The following is a 13,249-nucleotide window of genomic DNA, read 5'->3' as shown; positions in this document are numbered from 1 at the left end:
ACCTCATTAAGGCCACTCACCCTTTTGAACGACTGAGTGTCAACTTCAAGGGGCCCCTCCCTTCGACAGATCGGAACTTGTATTTCCTCAACATTGTTGACGAATACTCCTGATTCCCCTTTGCCATCCCTGTTCTGACATGTCCTCTGCCACGGTCATCAAAGTCCTGCGGAGTCTTTTTACCCTGTTCGGCTACCCCAGTTATATCCACAGTGATAGGGGTTCGTCGTTTATGAGCGACGACTTGAGGCAATACCTGCTCTCTAAGGGAATTGCCTCAAGTAGGACTACAAGTTACAACCCCAGGGGTAACGGACAGGTCGAGAGAGAAAACACTACAGTCTGGAACGCTGTTTTACTGGTGCTACGGTCTAGGGGTCTTCCAGTCACCCGTTGGCAAGAGGTACTTGCTGATGCGCTCCATTCGATCCGGTCCCTCCTGTGTACAGCAACCAACGCTACCCCACATGAGCGGATGTTTGCCTTCCCGAGGAAGTCTTCCTCTGGGACCTCACTGCCGTCTTGTTGACGTACTCAGGACCTGTCCTCCTGCGGCAGCATGTTAGGGCCCTCAAGTCCAACCCTTTGGTTGAACAGGTCCATCTCCTCCACGCCAACCCTCAATATGCCTATGTGGCATATCCTGACGGGCAAGAGGACACGGTCTCTATCAGAGATCTGGCGCCTGCAGGGGACCTGGAAGCCCCCGTCACTCCCGCACCCCTGGTTAGGATTCCTTTGCCCATTCTCTCCCCTCCTGACACGGCGCGGACAGCATCGGGACCTCAACTTAATCCTCCTACTCCCGTGTGCAGCTTGCCTGAGTCCAGGGGATTGTCGCCATCTCGAGGTCGGCAGTCGGGAGAGGAACTGGAGGAGTTTAGGGCACACGGAGCTGGGGGTAGTGTGTTAAAGTGGATTGGGGACTGGCTATCCGACAGGAAGCAAAGAGTCGGAATAAATGGGTGTTTTTCTGGTTGGAGGAAGGTAACTAGTGGCGTGCCGCAGGGATCGGTACTCGGGCCGCAACTGTTTACCATTTATATAGATGATCTGGAGGAGGGGACGGAGTGTAGGGTAACGAAGTTTGCAGACGACACAAAGATAAGTGGAAAAGTGAATCGTGTGGAGGACGGAGAAGATCTGCAGAGAGATTTGGACAGGCTGAGTGAGTGGGCGAGGATATGGCAAATGGAGTATAACGTTGATAAATGCGAGGTTATACACTTTGGAGGAAATAATAACAAATGGGATTACTATCTCAATGGAAACAAATTAAAACATGCTACCGTGCAAAGGGACCTGGGGGTCCTTGTGGACATAAAGAAAGAGGATGTGTTGGAACTATTGAATGGCATCAAGGTTGGTAAGTCGCCGGGACCGGATGGGATGTACCCCAGGTTACTGTGGGAGGCGAGGGAGGAGATTGCGGAGCCTTTGGCGATGATCTTTGCATCGTCGATGGAGACGGGAGAAGTTCCGGAGGATTGGAGGATTGCAGATGTGGTCCCTATATTCAAGAAAGGGAACAGGGACAGCCCGGGAAATTACCGACCGGTGAGTCTAACCTCAGTGGTTGGTAAGTTGATGGAGAGGATCCTGAGAGACAGGATTTATGATCATCTAGAGAAGTTTAGTATGATCAAAAGTAGTCAGCACGGCTTTGTCAAGGGCAGGTCGTGCCTTACGAGCCTGGTAGAGTTCTTTGAAAATGTGACCAAACACATTGACGAAGGAAGAGCGGTGGATGTGGTCTATATGGACTTCAGCAAGGCGTTCGATAAGGTCCCCCATGCAAGACTTCTTGAGAAAGTGAGAGGGCATGGGATCCAAGGGGCTGTTGCCTTGTGGATCCAGAACTGGCTTGCCTGCAGAAGGCAGAGAGTGGCTGTGGAGGGGTCTTTCTCTGCATGGCGGTCAGTGACCAGTGGAGTGCCCCAGGGATCTGTTCTGGGACCCTTGCTGTTTGTCATTTTCATAAATGACCTGGATGAGGAAGTGGAGGGATGGGTTGGTAAGTTTGCTGACGACACCAAGGTAGGTGGTGTTGTGGATAGTTTGGAGGGATGTCAGAAGTTGCAGCGAGACATAGATAGAATGCAAGACTGGGCGGAGAAGTGGCAGATGGACTTCAACCCGGATAAGTGTGTGTGGTGATCCATTTTGGCAGATCCAATGGGATGAAGCAGCAATATAATATGAAGGGTACCATTCTTAGCAGTGTAGAGGATCAGAAGGACCTTGGGGTCCGGGTCCATAGGACTCTTAAATCGGCCTCGCAGGTGGAGGATGCGGTCAAGAAGGCGTACGGCGTACTGGCCTTCATTAATCGAGGGATTGAGTTTAGGAGTCGGGAGATAATGCTGCAGCTTTATAGGACCCTGGTTAGACCCCACTTGGAGTACTGCGCGCAGTTCTGGTCACCTCATTACAGGAAAGATGTTGAAGCCATTGAAAGGGTGCAGAGGAGATTTACAAGGATGTTGCCTGGATTGGGGGGCATGCCTTATGAGGACAGGTTGAGGGAGCTTGGTCTCTTCTCCCTGGAGAGACGAAGGATGAGAGGTGACCTGATAGAGGTTTACAAGATGTTGAGAGGTCTGGATAGGGTAGACTCTCAGAGGCTATTTCCAAGGGCTGAAATGGTTGCTACGAGAGGACACAGGTTTAAGGTGCTGGGGGGTAGGTACAGAGGAGATGTCAGGGGTAAGTTTTTCACTCAGAGGGTGGTGGGTGAGTGGAATCGGCTGACATCGGTGGTGGTGGAGGCAAACTCGTTGGGGTCTTTTAAGAGACTTCTGGATGAGTACATGGGATTTAATGGGATTGAGGGCTATAGATAGGCCTAGAGGTGGGGATGTGATCGGCGCAACCTGTGGGCCGAAGGGCCTGTTTGTGCTGTGGCTTTCTATGTTCTATGTTCTATGAGACGCAAAAGCCCAGTCTGCAGGTACAACAGGTGATCAAGAAGGCAAATGGGATGTTGGCCTATATTGCGAGGGGGATAGAATATAAAAGCAGGGATGTCTTGATGCACCTGTACAGGGCATTGGTGAGGCCGCAGCTGGAATACTGTGTGCAGTATTGGTCCCCTTATATGAGGAAGGATATATTGGCATTGGAGGGAGTGCAGAGAAGGTTCACCAGGTTGATACCGGAGATGAGGGGTTTGGATTATGAGGAGAGGCTGAGGAGATTGGGTTTGTACTCGTTGGAGTTTAGAAGGATGAGGGGGGGATCTTATGGAGACTTATAAGATAATGCGGGGGCTGGATAGGGTGGAGGCGGAGAGATTCTTTCCACTTAGTAAGGAAGTTAAAACTAGAGGACACAGCCTCAAAATAAAGGGGGGTCGGTTTAAGACAGAGTTGAGGAGGAACTTCTTCTCCCAGAGGGTGGTGAATCTCTGGAATTCTCTGCCCACTGAGGTGGTGGAGGCTACCTCGCTGAATATGTTTAAAGCGCGGATGGATGGATTCCTGATCGGTAAGGGAATTAAGGGTTATGGGGATCAGGCGGGTAAGTGGTACTGATCCACGTCAGATCAGCCATGATCTTATTGAATGGCGGGGCAGGCTCGAGGGGCTAGATGGCCTACTCCTGCTCCTATTTCTTATGTTCTTATGTTCTTATGAGTCAGTGGACACCACCTCGGAGAGAGGGTCGTCACCACGGTCACCAGAACCAGCACTGGAGCCAGTGCTGCAGAGGTCGCAGAGACGGTGCGGACCCCCGAAACGGCTGAACTTGTGAACATGTGGACAGTTCGTATTGTCTCCTTACCCCACCGGCCTTTGTTTTTAAAGGAGGGGTGAATTTGGTGAACCATAGATGGTTACCACTATGGGTACTTGTACATATGTTACTCTTGTTACTGTTGGGGTTAGGGTTTGGGTGTTCCACCTGTTATTATTGTTTATGTGGTACACTCCGCTCGGCTCTGCCTTCTTACAGGGGTATAAAGGTCACTGCTACTTCCTAGCAGTCTTTAGTCTGGGATAATATTGTTAAGTAGTGTGCTCCTATTTGTCGTGAATAAAAGCCTTTATTCCCGGGTACGTTCTAGCCTCCCGTGTGAATTAATCGCGCATCAACACCACTGTTTAAAAAAGGAGGTAGACAAAAAGCAGGTAACTATAGGCTGGTTGGCTTAATTTCTGGAGTGGGGAAAATGCTTGAATCTATCATCAAGGAAGAAATAGCGAGACATCTGGATAATGAGTGCAGATTTCCACTCCATCTGACGAAGGAGCAGTGCTCCGAAAGCTTATGGTATTTGCTACCAAATAAACCTGTTGGACTTTAACCTGGTGTTGTGAGACTTCTTACTGTGTTCACCCCAGTCCAACGCCGGCAGCTCCACATCAATAGAAGAAGCCAGAGAGTGGTTGTGGAGGATTGCTTCTCTGAGTGGAGGCCTGTGACTCGTGGTGTGCCGCAGGGATTGGTGTTGGGTCCATTGTTGTTTGTCATCTATATCAATGATCTGGATGATAATGTGGTAAATTGGATCAGCAAGTTTGCTGATGATACAAAGATTGGAAGTGTAGTGGACAGTGAGGAAGGTTTTCAAAGCTTGCAGAGGGATTTGGACCAACTGGAAAAATGGGCTGAAAAATGGCAAATGGAATTTAACGCAGACAAGTGTGAGATATTGCACATTGGAAGGACAAACCAAAGTAGAACGTACAGGGTAAATGGTAGGACTCTGAAGAGTGCAGTTGAACAGAGGGATCTGGGAATACAGGTACAGAATTCCCTAAAAGTGACGTCACAGGTGGATAGGGTCGTAAAGAGTGCCTTTGGTACATTGGCCTTTATAAATCGGAGTATCGAGTCTAAAAGTTGGAGTGTTCTGGTAAGGTTATATAAAGCATTGGTGAGGCCGAATTTGGAGTATTGTGTACAGTTTTGGTCACCTAGTTACAGGAAGGATGTAAATAAGGTTGAAAGAGTGCAGAGAAGGTTCACAAGGATGTTGCCGGGACTTGAGAAGCTGAGTTACAGAGAGAGATTGAATAGGTTGGGACTTTATTCCCTGGAGCGTAGAACATTGAGGGGAGATTTGATAGAGGTGTATAAGATTTTGATGGGTATAGATAGAGTGAATGCAAGCAGGCTTTTTCCGCTGAGGCTAGGGCATGGGTTAAGGGTGAAAGGAGAAAAGTTTAAAGGGAATATTAGGGGAGGCTTCTTCACGCAGAGAGTGGTGGGAGTGAGGAATGAGCTGCCGGATAAAGTGGTAAATGCGGGGTCACTTTTAACATTTAAGAAAAACTTGGACGGGTTCATGGATGAGAGGGGTGTGGAGGGATATGGTCCAAGTGCAGGTCAGTGGGACTAGGCAAAAAATGGTTCGGCACAGACAAGAAGAGCCAAAAGGCCTGTTTCTGAGCTGTAATTTTCTATGGTTCTATGGTTCTAATTAACAGAAAGCAAAGAGTGGGTGTAAATGGGTGTTTTTCTGGTTGGCGATCAGTGACTAGTGGTGTGCCTCATGGATCAGTGTTAGGACCGCAAGGGAGGAAGTGTTAGGTTTTTTAGGGAATATAAAGACTGACAAATCCCCAGGGCCTGATGGAATCTATCCAAGGCTGCTCAGGGGAGACGAGAGATGAAATCGCTGGGCCTCTGACGCAAATCTTTGTCTCATCACTGGACACAGGTGAGGTCCCAGAGGATTGCAGGATAGCTAATGTGGTCCCGTTATTTAAGAAGGGTAGGAAGGATAACCCGGGAAATTATAGGCCGGTGAGCTTGACGTCCGTAGTAGGGATGTTGTTGGAGAGGATTCTTAGAGATAGGATGTATGCGCATTTAGAAAGGAATAAACTCATTCACGATAGTCAGCATGGCTTTGTGAGAGGGAGGCCATGCCTCACTAACCTGGTGGAGTTTTTTGAAGAAGTGACTAGAATGGTTGGCGAGGGAAGGGCCTATAATTTCCCAGGTCATCCTTCCGACCCTTCTTAAATAACGGGACCACATTAGCTATCATCCAAGCTTCTGGGACCTCACCTGTGTTTGACAAAGTCCCTCATGGTAGGTTGGTGCAAAAGGTTGGATCTCATAGGATAAATGGAGAGGTGGCTAGATGGGTGGAGAACTGGCTTGGTCACAGAAGACAGAGGGTGGTAGTGGAAGGGTCTTTTTCCGGCTGGATGCCTGTGTCTAGTGGTGTTCCGTAGGGCTCTGTATTGGGACCTCTGCTGTTTGTGATTTATATAAACGATCTGGAAGAAGGTGTAACTGGGGTGATCAGTAAGTTTGCGGATGACATGAAAATGGCTGGACTTGCAGATAGCGAAGAGCATTGTCGGGCAATACAGCAGGATATAAATAGGCTGGGAAGTTGGGCGGAGAGGTGGCAGATGGAGTTTAATCCAGATAAATGCGAAGTGATGCATTTTGGAAGAAATAATGTAGGGAGGAGTTATACAATAAATGGCAGAGTCATCAGGAGTATAGAAACACAGAGGGACCTAGGTGTGCAAGTCCACAAATCCTTGAAGGTGGCAACACAGGTGGAGAAGGTGGTGAAGAAGGCATATGGTATGCTTGCCTTTATAGGACGGGGTATAGAGTATAAAAGCTGGAGTCTGATGATGCAGCTGTATAGAACGCTGGTTAGGCCACATTTGGAGTACTGCGTCCAGTTCTGGTCGCCGCACTACCAGAAGGACGTGGAGGCGTTAGAGAGAGTGCAGAGAAGGTTTACCAGGATGTTGCCTGGTATGGAAGGGCTTAGCTATGAGGAGAGATTGGGTAGACTGGGGTTGTTCTCCTTGGAAAGACGGAGAATGAGGGGAGATCTAATAGAGGTGTACAAGATTATGAAGGGTATAGATAGGGTGAACAGTGGGAAGCTTTTTCCCAGGTCGGAGGTGACGATCACGAGGGGTCACGGGCTCAAGCTGAGAGGGGCGAAGTATAACTCAGATATCATAGAACATAGAACATAGAACATTACAGCGCAGAACAGGCCCTTCGGCCCACGATGTTGCACCGACCAGTTAAAAAAAAAACTGTGACCCTCCAACCTAAACCAATTTCTTTTCGTCCATGAACCTATCTACGGATCTCTTAAACGCCCCCAAACTAGGCGCATTTACTACTGATGCTGGCAGGGCATTCCAATCCCTCACCACCCTCTGGGTAAAGAACCTACCCCTGACATCGGTTCTATAACTACCCCCCCTCAATTTAAAGCCATGCCCCCTCGTGCTGGATTTCTCCATCAGAGGAAAAAGGCTATCACTATCCACCCTATCTAAACCTCTAATCATCTTATATGTTTCAATAAGATCCCCTCTTAGCCGCCGCCTTTCCAGCGAAAACAATCCCAAATCCCTCAGCCTCTCCTCATAGGATCTCCCCTCCATACCAGGCAACATCCTGGTAAACCTCCTCTGCACCCTCTCCAAAGCCTCCACATCCTTCCTGTAATGTGGGGACCAGAACTGCACACAGTACTCCAAGTGCGGCCGCACCAGAGTTGTGTACAGTTGCAACATAACGCTACGACTCCTAAATTCAATCCCCCTACCAATAAACGCCAAGACACCATATGCCTTCTTAACAACCTTATCTACTTGATTCCCAACTTTCAGGGATCTATGCACACATACACCCAGATCCCTCTGCTCCTCCACACTATTCAAAGTCCTCCCGTTAGCCCTATACTCAACACATCTGTTATTCCTACCAAAGTGAATTACCTCACACTTCTCCGCATTAAACTCCATCCGCCACCTCTCGGCCCAACTTTGCAACCTGTCTAAGTCTTCCTGCAAACTACGACACCCTTCCTCACTGTCTACCACACCACCGACTTTGGTGTCATCAGCAAATTTGCTAATCCACCCAACTATACCCTCAGAGGAACGTTTTTTACACAGAGGGTGGTGGGGGCCTGGAATGCGCTGCCAAGTAGGGTGGTGGAGGCAGGCACGCTGACATCGTTTAAGACTTACCTGGATAGTCACATGAGCAGCCTGGGAATGGAGGGATACAAATGATTGGTCTAGTTGGACCAAGGAGCGGCACAGGCTTGGAGGGCCGAAGGGCCTGTTTCCTGTGCTGTACTGTTCTTTGTTCTTTGTTCTTTGAGAGATTGGGTAAACTGGGGTTGTTCTCACTGGAAAGACGGAGGAGGAGGGGTGACCTAATAGAGGTGTATAAAATTATGAAAGGCATAGATAGGGTGAACGGTGGGAAGCTTTTTCCCAGATCGGTGGTGACATTCACGAGGGGTCATCAGTTCAAGGTGAGGCGGGGGAGGTTTATCACGGATATCAGAAGGACATATTTTACACAGAGGGTGGTGGGGGCCTGGAATGCGCTGCCGGGCAAGGTAGTGGAGGTGGACACACTGGGAACGTTTAAGACTTATCTCGATAGCCACATGAACGGAATGGGAATGGAGGGATACAAAAGAATGGTCTAGTTTGGGCCAGGGAGCGGCGCAGGCTTGGAGGGCCGAAGGGCCTGTTCCTGTGCTGTATTGTTCTTTGTTCTTTATTCTTTTGTTCTTTGCTTACGATTTACAGAGATGATTTGGAGTTGGGGACCAAGTGTAGTGTGTCAAAATTTGCAGATGACACTAAGATGAGTGGCAGAGCAAAGTGTGCAGAGGACGCTGAAAGTCCACAAAGGGATATAGATAGCCTAAGTGACTGGGCAAGGGTCTGGCAGATGGAGTACAATGTTGGTAGATGTGAGGTCATCCATTTTGAGAGGAATAACAGCAAAATGGATTATTCTTTAAATGGTAAAAAATTGCAGCATGCTGCTGTGCAGAGGGACCTGGGTGTCCTTGTGCAGGAATCTCAAGGAGTTGGTTTGCAGGTGCAGCAGGTAATTAAGAAGGCAAATGGAATTTTGTCCTTCATTGCGAGAGGGATGGAGTTTAAAAACAGTGAGGTTATGTTGCAGCTGTATAAGGTGCTGGTGAGGCCACACCTGGAGTACTGTGTACAGTTTTGGTCTCCTTACTTGAGAAAGGATATACTGGCACTGGAGGGGGTGCAGAGAAGGTTCACTAGGTTGATTCTGGAGTTGAGAGGGTTGGCTTATGAGTAGACTGGGGCTATACTCATTGGAGTTCAGAAGAATGAGGGGAGATCTTATAGAAACATATAAGATGATGAAGGGAATAGATAAGATAGAAGCAGGGAAGTTGTTTCCACTGGCAGGTGAAACTAGAACTAGGAGGCATAGCCTCAAAATAAGGGGAAGCAGATTTAGGACTGAGTTCGAACATAGAACATAGAAAAAATACAGCACAAACAGGCCCTTTGGCCCACAAGTTGCGCCGGTCATGTCCCTACCTACCTAGGCTTATATATAGGCTTACCTATAACCCTCAATCCTATGAAGTTCCATGGACTCATCCAGAAGTCTCTTAAAAGACCCTATTGAGTTTGCCCACACCACCACTGGCGGCAGCCGATTCCACTCACCCACCAGCCTCTGAATGAAAAACTTACCCCTGACATCTCCTCTGTACCTACTCCCCAGCACCTTAAACCTGTGTCCTCTCGTAGCAGCCATTTCAGCCCTGGGAAAAAGCTTCCGAGAATCCACCCGATCTATACCTCTCAACATCTTGTACACCTCTATCAGGTCACCTCTCATCCTACGTCTCTCCAAGGAGAAAAGACCAAGCTCCCTCAACCTGTCCTCATAAGGCATGCCAACCAATCCAGGCAACATCCTTATAAATCTTCTCTGCACTCTTTCAATCATTTCCACATCCCTCCTGTAATGAGGTGACCAGAATTGAGCACAGTACTCTAAGTGGGGTCTGACGAGGGTCTTATTAAGCTGCATCATTATCTCCCGACTCCTAAACTCAATCCCTCGATTGATGAAGGCCAGCACACCATACACCTTCTTAACCACCTCCTCTATCTGCGAGGTCGATTTAAGAGTCCTATGGACCCGGACCCCAAGGCCTTTCTGATCCTCTACACTGCTATGAGTCTTACCCTTGATATTATACTCCTTCATCCCATTTGACCTGCCAAAATGCACCACTACACATTTATCCAGGTTGAAGTCCATCTGCCACTTCTCTGCCCAGTCTTGCATCCTATCTATGTCACGCTGCAGCTTCTGACATCCCTCCAAACTATCCACAACACCACCAACCTTCGTGACGTCGGCAAACTTACCAACCCATCCCTCCACTTCCTCATCCAGGTCATTTGTGAAAATGACAAACAGCAAGGGTCCCAGAACAGCTCCCTGGGGCACTCCACTGGTGATCGACCTCCATTCAGAAAAAGACCCATCTACAACCACTCTCTGCCTTCTGCAGGCAAGCCAGTTCTGGATCCACAAGGCAACAGCCCCTTGGATCCCATGCCCTCTCACTTTCTCGAGAGGCCTTGCATGGGGGACCTTGTCGAATGACTTGCTGAAGTACATGTAAACCACATCTACCGCTTTCCCTTCGTCAATGTGTTTAGTCACATTTTCAAAGAATTCCACCAGGCTCGTAAGGCACAATTTGCCTTTGACAAAGCCGTGCTGACTACTTTTGAGCATACAAAACTTCTCCAAATATTCATAAATCCTGTCCCTCAGGATCTTCTCCATCAATTTACCAACCACTGAGGTTAGACCCACCGGTCGGTAATTTCCTTGGCTATTCCTATTCCCTTTCTTGAATATAGGAACCACATCCGCAATCCTCCAATCCTCTGGAACCTCTCCCATCTCCATCGACGATGCAAAGATCATCGCCAGAGGCTCTGCAATCTCTTCCCTCGCCTCCCACAGTAACTTGGGGTACATCCCATCCGGTCCCGGCGACTTATCTATCTTGATGCTATTCAAAATTTCCAACACATCCTCTTTCTTAATGTCCACATACTCAATCTTTTCAGTCCGCCCCAATCCTGTGGTACAACCACCCAGGTCTTTTTCCATCGTGAATACCGAGGTAAAATATTCATTGAGCACCTCTGCTATTTCTTCCGGTTCGACAAACAAAGAACAATACAGCACAGGAACAGGCCCTTCGGCCCTCCAAGCCCGCGCCGCTCCCTGGTCCAAACTAGACCATTCTTTTGTATCCCTCCATTCCCACTCCGTTCATATGGCTATCTAGATAAGTCTTAAACGTTCCCAGTGTGTCCGCCTCCACCACCTTGCCTGGCAGCGCATTCCAGGCCCCCACCACCCTCTGTGTAAAATATGTCCTTCTGATATCTGTGTTAAACCTCCCCCCCTTCACCTTGAACCTATGACCCCTCGTGAACGTCACCACCGACCTGGGGAAAAGCTTCCCACCGTTCACCCTATCTATGCCTTTCATAATTTTATACACCTCTATTAAGTCTCCCCTCATCCTCCGTCTTTCCAGGGAGAACAACCCCAGTTGACCCAATCTCTCCTCATAACGAAGCCCCTCCATACCAGGCAACATCCTGGTAAACCTCCTCTGCACTCTCTCCAAACCCTCCACGTCCTTCAAAGCCTCCTTCTGGACAGACTTTCTCACCTTCACCGTTTATAGGTCCTATTCCTTCACATCTCATCCTTTTACTACATATTAATAGAACGCCTTAGGGTTCTCCTTAATCTTACCTGCCAAGGCCTTCTCATGACCCCTTCTGGCTCTCCTAATTTCTTTCTTAAGGATCTTCCTACAAGCTTAAGAAGGAAATTAGGAGAGCGAGAAGGGGTCATGAGAAGGCCTTGGCGGGTAAGATTAAGGAGAACCCCAAGGCTTTCTACAAATATGTCAAGAGTAAAAGGATGAGATGTGAAGGCATAGGACCCTTAAAAGGTGAAGGGGGAAAAGTTTGTGCGGAACCGTTAGAAATGGCGGAGCTGCTTAATGAATACTTTACCTCGGTATTCACGGTGGAAAGGGATCTGGGTGGTTGTACTGCTGGTTTGCGGTGGACAGAAAGGATCGAGCATGTGGACATAAAGAAAGAGGATGTGTTGGAACTATTGAATGGCATCAAGGTTGGTAAGTCGCCGGGACCGGATGGGATGTACCCCAGGTTACTGTGGGAGGCGAGGGAGGAGATTGCGGAGCCTTTGGCGATGATCTTTGCATCGTCGATGGAGACGGGAGAGGTTCCGGAGGATTGGAGGATTGCAGATGTGGTCCCTATATTCAAGAAAGGGAACAGGGACAGCCCGGGAAATTACCGACCGGTGAGTCTAACCTCAGTGGTTGGTAAGTTGATGGAGAGGATCCTGAGAGACAGGATTTATGATCATCTAGAGAAGTTTAGTATGATCAAAAGTAGTCAGCACGGCTTTGTCAAGGGCAGGTCGTGCCTTACGAGCCTGGTAGAGTTCTTTGAAAATGTGACCAAACACATTGACGAAGGAAGAGCGGTGGATGTGGTCTATATGGACTTCAGCAAGGCGTTCGATAAGGTCCCCCATGCAAGACTTCTTGAGAAAGTGAGAGGGCATGGGATCCAAGGGGCTGTTGCCTTGTGGATCCAGAACTGGCTTGCCTGCAGAAGGCAGAGAGTGGCTGTGGAGGGGTCTTTCTCTGCATGGCGGTCAGTGACCAGTGGAGTGCCCCAGGGATCTGTTCTGGGACCCTTGCTGTTTGTCATTTTCATAAATGACCTGGATGAGGAAGTGGAGGGATGGGTTGGTAAGTTTGCTGACGACACCAAGGTAGGTGGTGTTGTGGATAGTTTGGAGGGATGTCAGAAGTTGCAGCGAGACATAGATAGAATGCAAGACTGGGCGGAGAAGTGGCAGATGGACTTCAACCCGGATAAGTGTGTGGTGATCCATTTTGGCAGATCCAATGGGATGAAGCAGCAATATAATATGAAGGGTACCATTCTTAGCAGTGTAGAGGATCAGAAGGACCTTGGGGTCCGGGTCCATAGGACTCTTAAATCGGCCTCGCAGGTGGAGGATGCGGTCAAGAAGGCGTACGGCGTACTGGCCTTCATTAATCGAGGGATTGAGTTTAGGAGTCGGGAGATAATGCTGCAGCTTTATAGGACCCTGGTTAGACCCCACTTGGAGTACTGCGCGCAGTTCTGGTCACCTCATTACAGGAAAGATGTTGAAGCCATTGAAAGGGTGCAGAGGAGATTTACAAGGATGTTGCCTGGATTGGGGGGCATGCCTTATGAGGACAGGTTGAGGGAGCTTGGTCTCTTCTCCCTGGAGAGACGAAGGATGAGAGGTGACCTGATAGAGGTTTACAAGATGTTGAGAGGTCTGGATAGGGTAGACTCTCAGAGGCTATTTC

The sequence above is a fragment of the Mustelus asterias genome, chromosome 2 (assembly GCF_964213995.1).
Source record: "Mustelus asterias chromosome 2, sMusAst1.hap1.1, whole genome shotgun sequence".
Classification (NCBI taxonomy): domain Eukaryota; kingdom Metazoa; phylum Chordata; class Chondrichthyes; order Carcharhiniformes; family Triakidae; genus Mustelus; species Mustelus asterias.
The sequence above is the reverse complement of the archived record's forward strand: the minus strand, read 5'-3'. Positions refer to the sequence as shown.